Source organism: Panthera onca, chromosome E3 (assembly GCF_046562875.1).
Source record: "Panthera onca isolate mPanOnc1 chromosome E3, mPanOnc1 haplotype 2, whole genome shotgun sequence".
Classification (NCBI taxonomy): Eukaryota; Metazoa; Chordata; class Mammalia; order Carnivora; family Felidae; genus Panthera; species Panthera onca.
The window spans coordinates 39,274,180-39,292,647 of record NC_138354.1 but is presented as its reverse complement, the minus strand read 5'-3'; the positions used below and the strand labels follow the sequence as shown (position 1 = coordinate 39,292,647).

Below are 18,468 nucleotides of genomic sequence, written 5' to 3'. Positions count from 1 at the left end.
GCATTTCCCGATGATGAGTCATGTTGAACATCTTATCAGGTCTCTGTTGGCCATCTCTTTGTCTTCTTTGGAAAAATGTTCATGTCTTCTGCCCATTTTTTATTTAAAAATAAATAAAATAAATTTATTAATTTATTAATTATTAATAAATAAATAAAATCTTTTTTTAAAGATTTTGTTTTTTAAGTAATCTCTACCCCCAACATGGGGCTAGAACTCGTAACCCTGAGATCAAGAGTCGCAAGCTCCCCTGACTGAGCCAGCCAGCTGCCCTGTGTCTATTTTTTAATTGGATTATTTGGTTTTGGGGTGTTGACTTGTATAAGTTCTTTATGTATTTTGGGTACTAACCCTTTATCAAATATGTCATTTGCAAATACCTTCTCCCATTCCATAGGATGCCTTTTAGTTTTGTTGATTGTTACCTTTGCTATGCATAAGTTTTTATTTTTATGATGTCCCAAGAATTTATTTTTACTTTTGTTCCCTTTGCTCAGGAGATGTATCTAGAAAGAAATTGCTACGGCTGATGTCAAAAGCGTCACTGCCTGTGTTCTCAGGGTTTTTATGGTTTCAGGTCTCACATTTAGGTCTTTAATCCATTTTGAATTTATTTTTGTGTATACTGTAAGAGAGTGGTCCAGTTTTGCCAAGACCATTTGTTGAAGAGACAGTCTTTTTCTTGTTGGATATCCACTCCTGCTTTGTCGAAGATTAACTGACCATAGAATCGTGGGTTTATTTCTGGGTTTTCTATTCTGTTTGATTGATCTCTGACTACTTTCATGCCGGTACCATATGATCACTACAGCTTTGTGTTATAAGTTGAAGTCCAGAATTGTGATGCCTCCAGCTTGGTTTTTCTTTTTCAAGATTGCTTTGGCTATTCAGAGCCTTTTAGGATTTTTAGGATTCTTTGTTCTAGTTCTATGAAAAATACTGTTGGTATTTTGATAGGGATTGCATTAAATGTGTAAATTGCCTTGGGCTGTATAGACGTTGAAACAATATTTGTTCTTCCTACCCGGGAGCATGGAATTTCTTTCCATTTCTTTGTGTTATCTTGAATGTCTTTCATCGGTGTTCTGTACTTTTCAGACTCCAGGTCTTTCGCCTCTTCGGTTAGGTTGTTGTTGAGTAGCTTTACCGCACGGACACAAAAGAACGACAGACGCATGTCAACTAATCACCCGTTCAAAGCACTTTGGCAGAACCCAAAGCAACCCACCTGCCCTTCGGCCAACAAAGCCCAAGAGCAGGCTGGGGGCCTTAGTGTGAAAGTAGCAGATCTTGAGGAAAAGGTGACCCTCCTAGGCCAATGTCAGAGTGCTGGGAGGGAAGACGTGAGACCCAGAGACTTGGAGTGGGGGTAGCTGAGGGCGGGTGCGTGGACAACCTGGAAGTCTCTGGGCCCAGGCTTCCACCCGCCCCCACTCTGTTCTGTTTCCCCGGAGAACTCTGATACATACAGTCTGTTTGGGACGGGTAGGGAGCCCCAGCCCGGCGCCAAGTGGTACCCGGCAGGTGCCTCCTCACTCCCCAGCCCACTCCCCACCCCCCACGGCAGCCTCGGTTTCCTGAGCCAGGACCTGGGATGGCTGGATGCCAGAGCAGCATAGGCACCCGGAGGAACGGACCCCCGGAAACCCCAGATACCCAGACGACCCAACGTGGTGATCAGGACTGGCATCGTCAATCCTTTGGGCTCTCCTACCCTTTCACGGAAGGGAAGCCATACTTCTTCCCTGGCTGCTTGCTCTGGTGGGAGCCGGACCCCGACATGTACTCGGAGTATCCCGCGATTTCCAATTTTCTTTCTACCTTAGAAAGGGGAGAGGAGCTGGGACAGGGCTGGACAGACGGTCTCTTCCCTGTCACTTCCCTGCCGCACCAGGAGGGAAAGCCTCAGATGGCAGGGGGCACAGTATTGGAGAAAGGGAGGGTCCGCGAGGGGATACAGAATGGGGGCCCCATGCAGGCCTCCATTCAGGGCCAGAGTCAGTGAGCTTCCACCTTTAGCTGGAAATCCACTCCAAGTACTCTTTCGTAGCCCTCCTTCAGCCTTTAGAGCTGAGACTTAAACTCCTAAGCAGTGGGTTCGAGTCCTAGGTTGGGAGCTATTTTATTTTGGCCTGGTTAGCCCTTGCCCAGATCTTTCCAAACTTCAAGGAGGTTCCTAGCAGGGAAACTACTGAGAGAGGCTCTCTCCGCTGTGTGTGCTGTATATGGAACTTTTGTGTAAATGGCAACTTTTTAAAATTACTATATATATATATATATATATATATATATATATACACACACTATATATATTTATACTATTTATATTTATACTATATATATTATTTATACTATATATTATATATACTATATATACTATATATAGTATATATAGTATATATATTTATACTATATATAGTATATATATTTATACTATATATTTATTACTATATATATACTATATATATTTATACTATTACTATATATACACACACATATATATATAGTAATAGTATAAATATATAGTATATATATAGTAATAAATATATAGTATACATATATATACTATATATACTATATATGTAGTATATATAGTATATATAATATATAGTATAAGTAGTATAGTATAGTATAAATATATAGTATACACACACACACACACACACATATATATGTATATATATATATATATATATATATATATATATATGAATGACATAAAACACGAATGCATCTTGCCTTTGTGAGGTTCCTCCGTGGTCCCTCTGCTGTGCTAGCCTCCCCGGACCATCCTCATGTTCCACTTTGGAAGAGTTTTAGTTTCTATTATACAGACCAGACCCGGTCACCTGTTTCCTTGTGTCAAGCTGGCTCAAAAGTTACGCCCAACGTGGGGCTCGAACCCACGACCCTGAGATTAAGAGTCTCATGCTCTACCGACTGAGCTAGCCGGGCAGTCGTAAGGGACCGCTATTCCACAGGCTGATTAGGTACCCCAGAACTTTCCTGTTCTAAAATTGGTAAGGACAGGTTCTGGATCCTGTGCGCGCTGCACCCCGGGCAGTGGAACGCAGAAGTGGCGGATTGTTTTCAGCCAGGAGCGAGGGCGCGGCCAGGTCACCGTGTGCCGTCCTGTCCTGTCAGTGGGTCTGTGTGGCCCAGTAGCTCAGGGGAGCCGGCAAGTCTGGAGCAAGAGCATGGGACGAGTGTCACTGGAGACGGCCGGTAAGGAGCCCGCTGTGATCCTCGCTTAGGGTGGAGAGCTGCCAGGTTCCAATCACGGAGGCTCCCTCGTTTTGAAACCCTCGGCCCTTTTTAGGGCTGGCGGCAAGGAGCAATCGGGAAGACTGCGGGGCCTCGCCGAGGGGACAAGCCGGGGAAACCCTCCTTCCCAGGTGGGTGCTGGACCCCGTGTTAGAGCAAGAGGAAAGAAAAGTTGGGAGCGTTCGCGCACCTGCAGATGGGAAGAAGTGAGCGGCGACCCCGGTTCTGACCCCCGCTTCGGGGTTCCCCAGTTGCGAGGGGCCGAGCCCGGGTCCAGAGGGGGCTCGGCGGAGCACAGGAGCCCCGGGGTCCTTTCCCGAGCGGCTGGAGGCCTGGCGGGGCTGGCCGGCCGAGCCTCATTCTCAGGGTCCCGGACTTGGGTCCCGCGCTGGGGGAAATTTCTGGGCTGGGGCCCACGTGAGACATCGCCGTGCTCACCCGGGCCCCGCAGACTCGCTTCTCTGGTGGCTCCGGGCGGGGGGCCCTGGCAGGGGCGGGGCCGTCGTGCTCGGGAGGGGAGGCGGGGAGAGGGTCCGGGGGCCGGCGGGTCCCCCCGCTCCCTCCTCGCCCCACCCTCTCCCCTTCCGGAATCGAAACCGAAACCTCGCCCCGCGCAACTTTCCGAGGGACCAAGAAGCCGAGACTTGGTGGGACGGGAGCTCGGAGCCCAGGACAGAGGCCTCCAGGGAGAGACCTCGCGACTTGCATCGTGGGACGGCTCGTTGGTCTAGGGGTATGATTCTCGCTTTGGGTGCGAGAGGTCCCGGGTTCAAATCCCGGACGAGCCCGTCCTTGTCTTTTCGGAGGGTCACGATGCGTGAAGCCTCAGGAGGTCCGGGATCAGAGAAACTGGTCGCCCTCTCACTTCCCCCCAGGCCAGTCTCCCCTGTCATTGAGCCGGAGACCTGGTCTGCGTGCTTGTGCGTGTTTGCACACGCCAGGTAGTCCCAGGATGGGGGGCGAGGACCCGACTGAGTCTGGACGCCTTCTTCCCTTTTGCCTTGGTGTGTGAAAGGTCATGTTTACAGACATCTTTTTCTTTCTTGAAGGGCTACCAGAAGGCCCTTCCACAGACAAGGGAAGGAAGGAAACCATAGTGGAAATTGGGCCTGGGGAGGGGCTGGGCCTTAGTGGTGGGGCCATGCGGGTCACATGGCGCCTCGGATCCCCATGCGGGTCCCCACAGGCTCCTCGGGTCCCCATGCTCGTCCCCACAGGCGCTTCCGCCACGTTGGAAGAACCGCAGGGTTTCAATAGGTTTTATTACCATTCAGGTATGGTGGGACCGGCGCATGCAGCCATTGAAAAGTCGGGTTATTCCCCACAGCTCCCGAGAAGGGCACGCCTGGCCCCTGGGCCAGCACAGGACAGCACAGTGGAGGCACTGGGTAGTCAGGAAGCACAGGAAGTGAGGAGAAAGCGTGGGCAAGAGCCTTTCTCTTGGTTTCGGTGAAGCTGGTTTGAATTAACTTCAGCTGCCTCTGGGACATAGGCGCTGTCCCTAGTTGTCTGTTTCCTGGCCTTGGGGTGATTCTGGAAGGTGCATAGTAACCCCCAGTCTGAGAGCCCCATGCAAAAGGCGACGGGGGGGGGGGGGGCGCTGTGGTCTCCAGTTGGCTTGCGTCGGAAATGCACCCTTTAAGAGTCGTTTGCTAATCTCTAGGAATTGGCTGACCTTGGGAGGGAAAAGTCCCGCCAGGGTCAACAAGGCCCCTGACGTCAAAGTTTCAGAATATAGAAAAGAAAAGACCTGGTTAATAAAGGCAGGGCGGGGGGCTTTGGTGGACATTTCAGCAGCCCCCCAATCTGGGAAGAGCTTCCCGATCTCAGTCAAGTCCGGCCTGGGGATTGTGGCCCGGAGCCCTCACCAGGCGAGCGGCAGCGGGGCCAGGGCCCTCTGCACATGCAGACCGGTGGGCCTCCCCTTGACCCAGGCAGCCTCTGCTTTCTTCACGCAAGCCCCAGGGCGGTGCGTGCTGGCTGCCCCTTTTATGCCCCCTGTTGCTGGAGTCCCTGAGGGGAGCAGGCCCAGAACCCTTGAAGACTCCCGTCGCTTATGGGGAAACCACTACCACCCCCAGCGGCCCAGTAGCTCCTCCCCCAAATTCTTTCCGGAACCAGCAGCATCCCCCCTCCCTCCAGCCTGCCTTAACCCCTCCTGACTCCAGTGCTCAGGGTCTGCCCCGCACCTTCACACCCAGGCCTGGAGGGAGCTTTGGCCGGGGCTCCGCGGGGAAGGTCCCTGGGGAGGAGGGCACATTCTCTCTTCTGCTTCACGTCCCTGAGGAGCCCACACTTTCCTCCTCGCAGTCTTTTCAGGGCATGAACGGAGGCCCCAGCGGATCCCTGTAGGGACGGACCAGAGACGGTGGCCGGATCAGGTCTGGGCCCCAAGGCCGGTGTCCAGGTGTGCTCAATGGACAAGGGGACGCCTGGACCCTGGTTACGGGCAGCGGTTTCCCCTGAGGGCTCCCCAAATTTCTTAACGTCCTTCCTCATCCTTTCTCCACCTGTAGACACTCAGCTTCCATCTGGGTCCGAGCGGGGTGCAGATGCACGTCTTGGAGCCTGGGGGCAGAAGGTGACACTTGGGTCAGAGCGGTGGGTCCCTCCAGTGGCTTGGGAGGGGTGGGGTCCCATGGGAGAGAGAATGGTCCCGCTCCAAGGGTGCGGGGTCCAAAACCTGTTCTCAGCTCCACTCCACAGCCCGGCCCTGGGCGTGGTGACAGAAGGAGGGTCTGGGGGAGCTTTCCCAAGCCGATAGCCTCAGTTTCCCATTGGCAGGAAGAGCGGCCACCCCAAAACCCAGACTGGGACTTGCTGCCTTGGAGTCTTAGCGTGTGGCAGTGCTGCCCCCCACCCCTGCCATTCTCCTGTCCATAGAGACCTGAATCAAACCCTTCTCTGACACCCACAGGAAGTGGGGACAGTTCCTGACCAACGAGCCAGAGCCGGAGGGGTGGCTCCTTGGTCTAGGGCTTTGATTCTCCGTTAGGGTGCACGAGGTCCCAGGCCCAAATCCTAGTCGAGCCCTGCTTTTGGGGGTGTTTGGCAGTGGGCGCGCTGCAATCACCAGGACGCGTGGACATGACCCCCCGGCTGTCACCCTCCCCTACTCATAGTGGTCCGGGGCCCTCTGCCCTGAGCGCCTCCCCGCTGAGTGATGATCGTGCCCTGGAGTCCCACGTACACCCTGACCCCCAAAGGGACAACTTAGCAAAAACTTGAGCTTGTCACCACCGCGCACGTGGCATCCTGCCGTGGCGTCCCTCGGTCGTGCAGGTGATGGCTGTGGCTCCTTCCCTTGAGTAAACCCAAGAGAAAACTGTGACCGTGGTGGCTTTTCTCCTGTAGCCAGGTCCAAATCTCCGAAGAACTGCTTTCTAAGATTGCTTTGCTCAAAGAGGAAGTTGAGGAATAAAGCGGCTGTGTAAGGAGTGGGTGTCCTTCATCACCTCCGATGGCTTTGGTGCGCCCAAGAGGTTTTACCTAAACCGAATATGCCAGGAACTGCTCAGCGGTCTCTTTCTAAAAGGACGCCCAGCGTGGGGCTCGAACCCACGACCCTGAGATTAAGAGTCTCATGCTCTACCGACTGAGCTAGCCGGGCAGCCGTAAGCAAGGTACTGCGGCTGAGTTTCAGAATCTGTTGGGCTGCAGACAAGTCAGAATGGCTAAGCAGTTCAGGTCTTGGGGACAACAGGGACGTGGCCACTTCTGGAGTCCCTCGGGGCACTCTGCGTGTGGGATCTGCTCAGAAAGGGCGGCGTCCCCAGCCCGGCATGGGGAGCGGGGAGCCTAGTGGTGGAGGCCGAGGGGCCACCCTGACCCTCACACACACACACACACACACACACACACACACACACACACACACACAGATAGATGGGCTCGGTGGGCAGCCGTAGGGAGCCCTGAGGCGTGGACGGGACTCAGCGGACCCGAGCCAGCTGACCCCGCCACACATGGACAGGCGGCAGGAAATGGGGAAGTGACAGCAGGCCCCGTCCTCCCTCACGTAATCAGACAAACCTGCGAACTTAAAATAATTATTAGACCCACCAGATTCCACTCGTTCGCGGGAAAATTCCCATCTATACTTCCTTTGAATTATCAAAAATCAATTTATTTTTATTAAAAAATTAAAAAAATATATATATTTTTTGCCCCCAAACCTTCTTGGTCTGCCCTTGGGCAACCCTGAGCTGCTGAATCTGCCCCCCACCGTGGTCGGCTGCAGGGGGGGGCGGGTTGGGAGACCCCAGGGTGCCTGCCTCCCGCTAGCTGCCTCGGGATCCAGTCTCCAGGTTTCAGGGGCAAGAGCAAGGTGTCCCTGGACGCAGAGGTTCGGTCCTAGTGTGTCTGCATGTCTGAGCCCCAGGTGGGTTGGGGCTGGGGCAGCCCCCACCGCACCCCCCTCTCCAGAGCAAGGAGGAATTTTAGGTAAACAGTAGGCTGGGAGTAGGACCCAGCAGTTCTCTGCTCGTCCCCCGCCCCAAACTCTGGAGTCGGGGTGGCTCAGTGACTCTGCTGAGGATCCGCTGAGATTCCAGACTCCACACCGCAACTGCGTGTGCGGATCTGGCCCGCATCCTGAATACAGCTCACCAGTGTAGACAGGAGGAAGGAGGCAGCAGGGAGCCGGCACACAGACTGGGGAAGACAGAACACGGAGTGCATGGTGTAATGGTGTTGGGTGCGTGCAAGGCACTGAGGGTATTTGAAAACAAAAGGACTTTACTTGCAGAGGTATTTGCTCCCCACCCCAAAACGAAAAGCTTTTATGGTTGAGGCTATACGGTATGCGCTTTAAAATTAAAAAGTGGAGGAGGACAGGTTTTAAAAATACACAAATGGGGGAGGCTGTGCGGGGCAGGGGGCAGAGAGGTTTGAGAATTCTGTATTTCTGCTCAGTTTTGCTGCGGACCTAAAATTGCTCTAAAAAATAAAGTCTGTTCTTAAAAAAAGGCGTAAACAGGGACACCTGGCTAAGTGAGTTGGTAAAGCACGTGGCTCTCGATCTTAGGGTTGTGAGTTCAAGTCCCATGTTGGGTGTGGAGCCTAGTTAGAAATAAGAATGAAAAATACACAGATAAATTTGAGCTGCTATTTCTTCTAATGCATTTAGCCCCATATTTCTTCTCTTTTGGGTCTCCAATGACTCCATTAGATATTTTGTTAAAATCCCAGCAAAACCTTAAGGCTCCTTCTTTTCTTTCTTTCTTTCTTTCCTTCCTTCCTTCCTTCCTTCCTCCCCTCCCTCCCTTCCTCCCTCCTTCCTTCCCTCTTTCCCCCCCTCCTTCCTCCCTCCCTCCCTTTCTGTCTTCCTGTTCAGTGAGTCTTTCCTCCGTCTTGTTCCTTCGTTTGTCGCCCAACCATTACGCTATTTTCTTTCAGCTATTACATTTCTCAGCTCTAAGTTTTCCATGCGGTTATGCCTTATGTCTTCTATATCTTTGAGACTTCCAAGTTTTAATTTTGTTTCACGTGCGTTCTTTATAGCTCCTTCCAGCATTTTTAGGATGGCTGCCTTCTACCTCTCCTTTTCAGATGGTTCCAGAATCTGTGTCCCTGTCTTTCACTCATCTTTTCTCCTTCAAGTTGGGATTTTCCTGGTTCCTAGTAGGACCAGTGGTCTGCAGCTCCGTCGTGTTTGGACAAGTTTGGTGTTATGTTTTGAGACTCTAGATCTCATGTACATCTTCTGATTCAGCGGGCTCCTCTGACAACGCGCCCCCCCACCCCCCCATGGGAAAAGAAGATTCTACCTTGTTGCTGCCTGGGGGGCCCAGTTCACGCAAGGTGGGGCGTCCTTATTGCGGGGCAGGAGCGAGAGTTTAGGCTCCCCACCAGGCCTCTGCTGTCACCCCCTGGCTGGGGGGAGGTGGGGCATCCCACCAGACAAAGAGAAGGCTGGAGCAACGTTAGAGGCTGTAGTAAAGCAAGGCTTCCGGGGCTGCTGCCGGGTCCTGGGCCCTGCAGGTTTTGTTCAAGTCCCAGGAAGGGAAAAGGGAGGTGAGGGGAACCCGGGGCTGAAGTCAAAGTGTCCATTTCGAGAGCTGCGCGCTCTGGGCAGGCCCTGCCCGCCACCAGACGCTCCCCTTCGGGCAGGGTGACCGCAGGGAGGCGGGGGAGGGGGTTGGAGGGGGAGGTGTCCCCGGAGGCTCCCCGGGCCCGCACTGGTAATTAACACAAGAAGCAATGCTGGCCGTCAGCCAGAGTCTGGCTCCTCGGGAACACAGTTGGGGGGCGGGGCTTCCCCGCCGGGTCTGGGTCCCCTTGCCACTCCCGCGGGCGCAGGACCCGGGCCACCCAGCCCAGCCGCCGTGCTGGCTCAGCGCTCCCCCTGGCGGCCGGGAAGAGAATCACCTGGGAGTGCAGGAGCGGCTGGAGGCTGGTGAAGGGCCGAGTCCCTGGCTGAAGCCGTGGCCTCTCACGTCTGTGTGGCGCGGCTGCTCCTGGACATCTCTCTCTGTAGGCCCCCAATTCGATGTCGAGCTCAAGTTCAGGACTCTCTGGCCGCGGGAGCGACGGTACATCAGGTGGCATTTGTTCCTGCAGGTGGCTCTGGGCTGGGGACCCAGGACTTCAACAGGGCCCTGGGGGGATTTGAGAAAGGAGAAGGAAAAGGATGGGGCTCGTCCGGGATTTGAACCCGGGACCTCTCGCACCCTAAGCGAGAATCATACCCCTAGACCAACGAGCCACCCCTGGTAGCTGCCTACTTCTCCTTATTTGTAGTATCCTCACGCCCTAGGTGCCCACCTCCCTGCAGTCTCCTTCTCTGGGGGCAGCCATGCGCGCACCGCCTCTCCCGAAGCAAGATGCGCTTTTGCCTCGACTTGTAGCACCTGCCTTTAATACTTTGAGTAGCAGGGAGGTAGGACCAGTTTTTGTCCTTGCCCGGCTAGCTCAGTCGGTAGAGCATGAGACTCTTAATCTCAGGGTCGTGGGTTCGAGCCCCACGTCGGGCGTGCGGTTTTGCCTGATAAAGAGGCCAAAAGACAACTCAACGCAGGGAAGGTATTTCGCAGATCCGCCATTTAAAGAGGCCTTTAACGATCTCAGGTAGATGCTACCAGGGAGGTGGCTGCGTGGCTCTCCGAAGCCTTGCGCGGTCTCTGTGCTCCTGTGAAGCAATGTAAATATTTGGGCCCACCAGCCAGCTTCTGGATGCTGGCCCAAGAAGACACATAGCTATATCTTTTCTTAGATTAGTAACCTGACAGTGACCTGCGCTATCACATTTGACCGGGGAACAGGATGCAAACCCAGAGCTCGGTGTCTGTGTGGGTTTGGGGGTGACTCTCTAGGTCCCGAGTGGGGCTCCCAGGAGGTGGCTCCTGATCGGGGCCACTCCAGTGCCTGAGGAGGGACTGCGCAGAATTTCCCTCCCCCACCCCCACCCCGAGGTTGGTGGCCTGTCAGCTTTCCTTCACTTCTCCCCAATGAAAGGGAAACAGACAGGGGGCATTTCGTTTTCTATCTTGGGGAAGAGGGAGAAGGAGGGTATGTGCTTCCCATCAGCTGACTTTCTTGTGTTCTCTTGCAACGGTTTAGGCTCGTGAAAAGACCCCGCTAAGTGTTTGACAGGACTGTGTTTTCTTTCTTTTGTGGTGGGGACCCAGGTTACGCTGGGAGACACCCCTCCTCTGGACCCTGGGATCTGCCAGAAGCCCCCTCTATTTCTCACTCAGGGCACTCTTAGTCTCAGTAATCTTTCCTGGTGTTCTTAGGGGAAAAGGAAACTCAGTTTATTAGGGACTTAGGTCCATACACCTTCGTCGCTTCTTGGAAAAAATTCTTACCAACTCAGTGTCTCTATTAGCTTCCCGTGGCCCCTGTAAGAAGTTACCACAACCTGAGCGATTTAAAGCAACAGAAATATATTTTCTCACGCTTCTGGAGACCAGAGTCTAAAGTCAGGGTGCCAGCTGGCCATTTTTCCCACTCTCTTTAAAGGCTCCAGGGAAGAACCCCTCCTCGCCTCTTCCAGCTTCTGGTGCTCTGGCCAACTTTGGCTTCTAGACTCATCACTGCGGTCTGTGCCTCCACTGTCACAGTGGCTTTCTTCCCTCCACGGGCCTCTGTGTCCTCATATAATCTTTTTATAAAGACACCTGTCGTTGGGTCAGGGCCCACCCTACTCCAGGATCTCACTGTATCTACTTATATGTGCAAAGACCCTACCTCCTGAGGTTCTGGGTGGCCACGGTAGTCGGGGGACACCATTCAACACTCTTTTTTTTCCAAAAAATTTTATGTGCCTTTTCGTTTTCTAACTCACAACCCCAAGATCAGGAGTCAGATGCTCTACCCATTGAGCCAGCCCGATACCCCATTTTCTTTTTACTTTTTTTAATTTTATTTTTTATTTTTAAAAAATTTACATCCAAATTAGTTAGCATATAGTGCAACAGTGATTTCAGGAGTAGATTCCTCAGTGCCCCTCCCCCATTTAGCCCATCCCCCCTCCCACAGCCCCCCCACCCCCTCCACCCCCCCCACCCCCATAACCCTCAGTTTGTTCTCCATATTTATGAGTCCCTTCTGTTTTGTCCCCCTCCCTGTTTGATATTATTTTGGTTTCCCTTCCCTTATGTTCATCCGCCCTATCTTCTTATTAAATAATAATTCTTTTTTACTGGGATATGTGCAGTGGGCGGGCCGTGTACGGCTTCTCCAACCTTGGGATGAGATTGCGTACTGCCTCGCACGGTTCCTGTTCCACACTGATTCTCTTGCCCTGCTCGCGCGGATACTGTGGGAAATCCAACGTTGCAAAAATATAGCATCGTCAAAAGTTCAAAGTCAGTGTTCAGAGAGTGCGGTGCCTGATGGATGTTGAGGATTGATGTTTCCCTCAAAAGTTTTAAATATCCCTGGGCATTTTTACATACTCTAAAGGCGCCTCCGCCCATCGCAGACTCAAGCCCGAAGCGCCACCTTTGGGTGCTTTAGGGGCAGAAGTCGCTGGCGTCACAGGGAACTCATGCTGGTGGCTCCTCGGGGCGGAGGTTTGGGGGCGATTGCTTTGGAAGTGGCTGTACCCTGACCCCAGTCCCACTTGAGGGTCCTGTCTATGACTGAGTGGTGCCTTGACCCAGCCCAGCCTTTCAACCATCCGCAACACCGAGGGCTCAAGACCCCAGGTCGGCCGGGGGTATCCCTCCCTCTTGGTCTGAAAAGACAGCACAGCCAGGCCCCACACTGCCTACCTCAGAAAGGCCTCCTGGATTGAATCTGAGACCTCACATCTAAAGCAAGACAAACATCCTTAGGCCAAAAAAAGTCCCTTTGGTTGGTGATCCATGGTGGCTCTAACGTCTCTCCCTCGCTTGCCTGACGCACTGACTCGGTTTCCCTTGGCCAGGGAGGAGTATGCCCTCATACCTGGAGTCTGGGATGCTAACTCTGGACCTTGTTTTCAGACGGGTCCCCCCAAGGGGCCCCCAGTGCTGGGCACAGCAGAGGACACAAGGACAGCCTAAGCAGAGAGTGAGTGGAGGTCCAGGCCAGCTCTGAAGTCTGGAAGGTCTTTTAGTCACTGTCAGGTGGAGTGATGGGTCTCTGGGTCCCTGCTCCTTCCTGGCCCTGAGTGGACTTTGGTCCCTTTGTCAGCAACAACCTGACCATCTGGAGAAGGAAGGAAAAAAAAAAAAAAAAAAAAAGCAGAGACACGGGCTCGTCCGGGATTTGAACCCGGGACCTCTCGCACCCAAAGCGAGAATCATACCCCTAGACCAACGAGCCAAATTGGCCCTGCCCTGTCTTGTTAATTCTGTCCCCTGGCTTTCCCCTCCTTCGGCTGCGGTGGTGTCCCAGATGCCTACCGAAAGGAAAGAGGATTGGGTCACCGTCCAGAGAGCCGTGAGGTTCGACACTACGGGTCCTAGAGGCTCAGGGGTCAATTCCCCCCCAGAGCCTCTGTCACCAGGACCTCCCTCCCGCCCTGGACTGTGGCCAGCTCCAGGACTGCGTGGGGGGGTTCCCTGGGGGGGGGGGGGGGACTCAAACCCGAGACTAGGGCCTCCCGCCTCGAACCCCCCAGCCCGGGCTGTGGGCCTCTGGCCAAAGCCGCGTCTTCTCTGTTTGCAGAAAGGGGAACTAGGGTCCGGGGCAGACCCAGAGGCTCTTGTCCTCGGCCAAGCCCGCCCTCTTCTGGCCTCAACCCCCAAAGCCCCCGCGGGACTCTGGGTCTCACGAAGCTCCCCTTTGGCCCGGCGCCGGGCACCGTCCCGCGGACGCATCCCTGGGCTGGGCGGACGTGCGGGGCCTCGAGGCGCCGCGCTCATCTTCCCTTCTGGATGGGCGACGATTCTAGAAACCGACCGGAAAGGAAGAAGGTGGCCCGACCCGACCTTGCGCGGGGCCCCCGGGGCGCTGGGGGTCCCCCTCCAGTCCTGCGGCGGGTTCTCTGGGTCTCCCCGTCCACGCCGCGCCGCCAGCCCTAAAGCGAGGTGTGGGACGCGGTGGAGGGGACGCGGCGTGGGGGCAGGGGGAGACGTTGAGAATTTGAAAGAGACCGGTCGGGGATTTGGACCCCGAGCGCTCGCAGGCGCAGCGGACTCATCCTCCAGGGCCATCTTTTCCCACTTAACACCAGTGACCTTGACCTCCACGATCCCGTGCTCCCAGTCTGCAAAAGGGTCCCGAGGGACGGAGGGCGGGAGGGCTGGGGGGAGCCTCGGTTCCCATCCCGGAGCTGGGAGGGAAGGAGGCGGGTTGGCACTGCTGAGGCCTGCGTGCTGCCTCCCGGGGCCGAGCGACCGTGGGGTTTCAGGGACTCGGTGCCTGCGTGGCACCGGCTTCCCAGCGCTGCCGGGCCCCCTGGGCCTCCTTCTGTTTGTCCTTTTGGGTCAGAGTGTCCCCGATCCCTGCCCGCGGCCTTGAATTTCGGGTTCCACCCCCCCTTCCTCCCTTGCGGCTTTCAATTCTGAGGTTCTGGTCAGTTTCCGGCTGGAACAGAGGAATCGTGTCGGAGGCAGCGCTGGTCACAGGGGCGGGGCTGCGGTGAGGGGGAGGCCGTCTTGCCCCAGCGCTGCCTCCCTTTTCCTTTGAAGGAGCCGGCAGGTGCCATGCCCGGCTAGCTCAGTCGGTAGAGCATGAGACTCTTAATCTCAGGGTCGTGGGTTCGAGCCCCACGTTGGGCGCGCGTTTTACAAGCCTGGGCGAAGAAAATGAATGCTTCCCCGCCCTTAAGAGTAAGCAGTTACTACAACTCACGTTTCAGGGTCTGACTCTCAGGGGGACCCAAAGACCACATCCTTGTGCTGGATTTGGAGCTGCCGGAAGGCTGGACGGGAGAAGGGGACACCTTAGAGTTGCTCAGGTCTCTACCTCTAGGTCTAGTCTCTTCTAACAGAGATTGTGGACTGAGTTGCTTTTGCATTTTGGGATTTAAATGTGTATCTAGTCCATGGAGACGTGGCAGGGGTAGCATAGCTCAGGGGAGTCATTCCTGCAGTTACGTGATCTCACACAGCACACTCTGAGCATGTTTCCTAACTCTTTTGAGGACACCAGGACTGCCCAGTTGTCTGGACCCCTGGGGTGGATGTGGTCCTCGCATCTGACGCCCTGGACTTTCCCAGAGTGGGTGTCGATGTGAATTCAGGATAAAGGAGTGAGGTCCCTCGCCTCCGGACCCCGGGCTTCTGAGTTCATGAGAGATCCACGGGCTACAGTTCTCTCCTCCCCCCGATTCCCTTACAAGAGCCAGGAATTCAATCCTGTGAAAATTGCCTTGAGTTTCACTCATAGACCGAGGGGAGTCCTTCCCAGCTGGGACCAAGGATAAGCGCCTGGCTTTTCCAGGACACTGGGTGGTGGGGATGGGATGGAGAGACTGGGGAGGGGCTGGGGCTATGGAGGTGAGAGTGCCACACCAGCCCTCAGGCTCAGGGTCATAGAACAGAGTCCACGGGGCGGGGGGCGGGGGGTGGGGGAAGGAGGAAACAGGAGTTTTTGCACCCAGGAGGGTCTGTCTGCTTATCCCTAGACTGGGAGAAGAAACCCTGAGCCCTTCCTTTAGCGCAAGTCTTGGAACTTCCTCCTCCACCCCAGGAGACCCAGTCCTAGGGTAGCTGGTGTCCAAGGTGGCCGCGCAGCTGGGATGTTCAGAGAGGGGAGAGGGGCTTCGCTCGGCAGAAGCTGGATCAGCGCGGACAGAACACCTCCGCTCTGCTCCACAGTCCCCGGCGAACTCAGGGGACAGAGCACCGAACTCTTGATCCACTGCCTTTGAAAGAAAGATCAGGGCTCTAGAAGCCAAGTTTGGCTCAGTCCTAACCTCCTTGCCGTTCGGGCGGTGGTCCTTGCCGTGGCACCCTGGGCTGTGGACAGCCGGGTGTGTCCATGTGTGCGAGTGTAGCTGATTACCGGCAGGTGGACCCAGAGGGGTCCCACAGGACCAGCCAGCCAAGAGGGTCCTGGGCCTCATGCAGCAGAGAAATCAGGCGCAAGTGGAGAGGAAGTGGGCGCAGTTTGTCGAAGACGTACAGACGCGGACAACGTCTAGGAGGCCTGGAAAGGAAACAAGAGTCTCGTGTCTGCTTGGGGCCTGGGGTTTTTGCTGAGGGTGGCGGTTCGGTGCACGTGTCTTCCGAGGCATCCAGGAACAGAGATGGGTTAGCTGTTCGCCGTAAGTCCCTGCTCTGAGCCAGGGGTCTTGATGAGTCGGTGGTCTTGGAAAACGTTCAGGACGACTCCCGCCCCATCACTCCTTAGATGTCATCCGTTTTGCTGGAAGACTCCAAGGGAACCATTAATCCCTTGACCTTTACCAGGAGGACATACATCATCTGTCCCTGTAAGGTGTGTGTGAGGCAGGGGTGTGGGACGTAGCGGGAACGGAAGCGGAAAAAGGAGCAACAAAAAAAGGCAGTTCTTCACGGGGTCCCTTTAGGTTCTCTGTCTCACACTACCCAGGCGGCATGCGCAGTCCCTCTAAAATACCCAACGGAGCCGTCCCCAGCCAAGGTATGACCTGTGCAGATGGACCCTGGCGGCCAGGCTAGACCAGTTTGAGCTTCACTGCCTCCCACTGTGCAGATGGACCCTGGCGACACTGGCACTTACCTGTGCTTCGTTAGAATGTTACACTCTTCGCCCGAGGAGCGCAAGCTTCGTTAGCGGAACGCAGGACACACATATTTTCTGGGTACTCCTACACAAACTTACGCCCCCCCCCCCGCCTCTACTTTCGAGGACAAAACTCCCATTCTGAGTAGTCACCCGAACCCTAAACAAAAGAAACCCCGCTCACCCCCACTTGGGGAGTCAACAGCTTTGGAAAGTATTCCCCACGATCTCCTTATTTGCTGCACATCAAGTTCCCTTTGTGTGACCACCTCCCCCCAGCACAGTCTCTACCTGGAACTCACCAAGGAGGAAACTTGCGTGACCCTGTGTCACAGGAGCACATGGGGAATGGAACTCGGGGGTCACTTGTGTCCTTGGCCTCTGAGACTTGCAGAGCTAGAGGTCAGTGCCGCCGCCCCCTCCCCGTCTCAAATTAGCCAGCCTGGGTATCTGGGCATGTCCTGGGAAGAAAGGACCATCATTTCCTTACCTCTTTTAAAAAGACTGGAGCGGTGAAATGAGGGCTGGGCTAGATTTATTCCAGGAATGCAGGGTTGGTTTTATGTTCAAGATCGATCAAAGTAGTTAATCATGTTGAGGGAATGACCAAGAACAGTCACGTGGTCTTCAGAAATGTTGGTAAAAACACCCGGATTCAATTCACGCCTGTATTAATCAGGGTTTCTGGTTTCTGTATTTTATGACGGTTTGACCTCTTGGGGGCCCTGCCGGCTGAGGCGAAACCCCTCCACCCAGGGCTAATTCCCAGAGAGAGGAAACAATTTGCCTGCCAACAGGCCTTTCGTAGGCAAACCAGCCAACGGTGCGTCCAAACTCCTACCCACCTCCTCACCTGACTCTGGCACCACCCCTGCCCGAAGTCACCAGGTGGCAGATACCAGACAACGAGGGACAGCCCCTGCGTCCCGCATCTCACTGAATTAGTCAAGCTAGCCGATCCGAAACTCTTCACCCTGCCTTGGTTTGCCTTTGCCACCGAAACGATTCGCCCCGAACTGCGGGAAGTTCCCAAAGGGGGCCGTCGCCCACCCCGCGGGGCTTAAGGATCAGCAGCGAGAAGCGGGGTCCGCTGCGGGCACTCCCTTTTCCCGCGCCCAGACTGGCTTCCCTGGCGCTGAGCGCATAAAATGGACCGGTCACCTCCTCCTTCGCCTCTTCCTCCTCCTCGACCCCGTCTTACTTGGTGCCGGTCCCCTTCCTCTTGTCTGCCCCCCAGCCAGCCTCCATAGCCCCCACCGCCGTGGCCGCCTGAAGCCTCGGGGTCCCCTGCAGAGCGAGTGCTCTGGCCGCACGGGCCCTCCCGCTCACCCGAGCCCCTCGTCCTCCCCTCCCCCACAGTATGCTCCCCACTCCCCTGGGGACAGGAATCGGCCCCCATCCGGGGGATCAGCCGAGCCGTCCTCCTGGGACGGCACCGCTCAGCCAGCCTGGGATTGAGCCGGGGTCACGCGTGACGCGAACAGTTGTGTGCGAAGCTCAAGCAACCTCCCGTGTGTGCGAGGCTCGTTGGTCTAGGGGTATGATTCTCGCTTCGGGTGCGAGAGGTCCCGGGTTCAAATCCCGGACGAGCCCAGGGCGCGCGCCTCTGCTTTCTACCCTTTTACAAGGGGAATATGGAGCTCAGGAAGCGTGTTGCTCTCCGCTGGGGACCTGACGGGGCCTGGCCACTCGTGCTCTTGGGGGTTGTGGGGGAGAGCGGCGGGGCTTCGGGCTACAGGCTGGGGCGGGGAGGGGGGTGCGGTCGGCCAGTCCACTTGGTGGCCAGCCCAGCTGCTCTCCTCTCTGCCACCCCCGCGGGACACCTGTTTCCTCCAGCTGGCCCGCTTGAGATGCGCTGACTTGTCTCAAGGAAAGTAAGCGATCTTACCGAGTGTTGCAGTGACATTTTGGATATATTAGGTTATGTAAAATATATTATCGCCATCAATTTTGCCTATTTCTTTTTACTTACTGTTGTGCGTTTTCGTGCACCACTAGAACATTTTAAGTGGCAGGCGTGGCTCATATTTGTGGCCGGCAATAACGCACCACGCTGGGCCAGAGGCCTGACTCTCGTTGTGGGACGCAGAGGTCCTAGCTCCAAATGCGGATCGACCTCTC

General features: G+C 55.2%; 8 non-coding genes across 8 annotated transcripts; 4 read left to right on the top strand and 4 right to left on the bottom strand.

The window, feature by feature from the left end:
* Positions 1–2,882: 2,882 nt before the first annotated feature.
* TRNAK-CUU (transfer RNA lysine (anticodon CUU)) lies at positions 2,883–2,955 on the bottom strand. Its single transcript has one exon. It is a non-coding gene; the product is annotated as a tRNA-Lys (tRNA).
* A 1,025-nt stretch (positions 2,956–3,980) lies between these two features.
* TRNAP-UGG (transfer RNA proline (anticodon UGG)) lies at positions 3,981–4,052 on the top strand. The gene has a single exon. It is a non-coding gene; the product is annotated as a tRNA-Pro (tRNA).
* Positions 4,053–6,801: 2,749 nt separating this feature from the next.
* On the bottom strand, positions 6,802–6,874 carry TRNAK-CUU (transfer RNA lysine (anticodon CUU)). The gene has a single exon. It is a non-coding gene; the product is annotated as a tRNA-Lys (tRNA).
* Positions 6,875–9,898: 3,024 nt separating this feature from the next.
* On the bottom strand, positions 9,899–9,970 carry TRNAP-AGG (transfer RNA proline (anticodon AGG)). The gene has a single exon. It is a non-coding gene; the product is annotated as a tRNA-Pro (tRNA).
* Positions 9,971–10,165: 195 nt separating this feature from the next.
* TRNAK-CUU (transfer RNA lysine (anticodon CUU)) lies at positions 10,166–10,238 on the top strand. Its single transcript has one exon. It is a non-coding gene; the product is annotated as a tRNA-Lys (tRNA).
* A 2,707-nt stretch (positions 10,239–12,945) lies between these two features.
* Positions 12,946–13,017, bottom strand: TRNAP-UGG (transfer RNA proline (anticodon UGG)). The gene has a single exon. It is a non-coding gene; the product is annotated as a tRNA-Pro (tRNA).
* Positions 13,018–14,344: 1,327 nt separating this feature from the next.
* Positions 14,345–14,417, top strand: TRNAK-CUU (transfer RNA lysine (anticodon CUU)). The gene has a single exon. It is a non-coding gene; the product is annotated as a tRNA-Lys (tRNA).
* Positions 14,418–17,868: 3,451 nt separating this feature from the next.
* Positions 17,869–17,940, top strand: TRNAP-CGG (transfer RNA proline (anticodon CGG)). Its single transcript has one exon. It is a non-coding gene; the product is annotated as a tRNA-Pro (tRNA).
* The last annotated feature ends 528 nt before the right edge of the window (positions 17,941–18,468 follow it).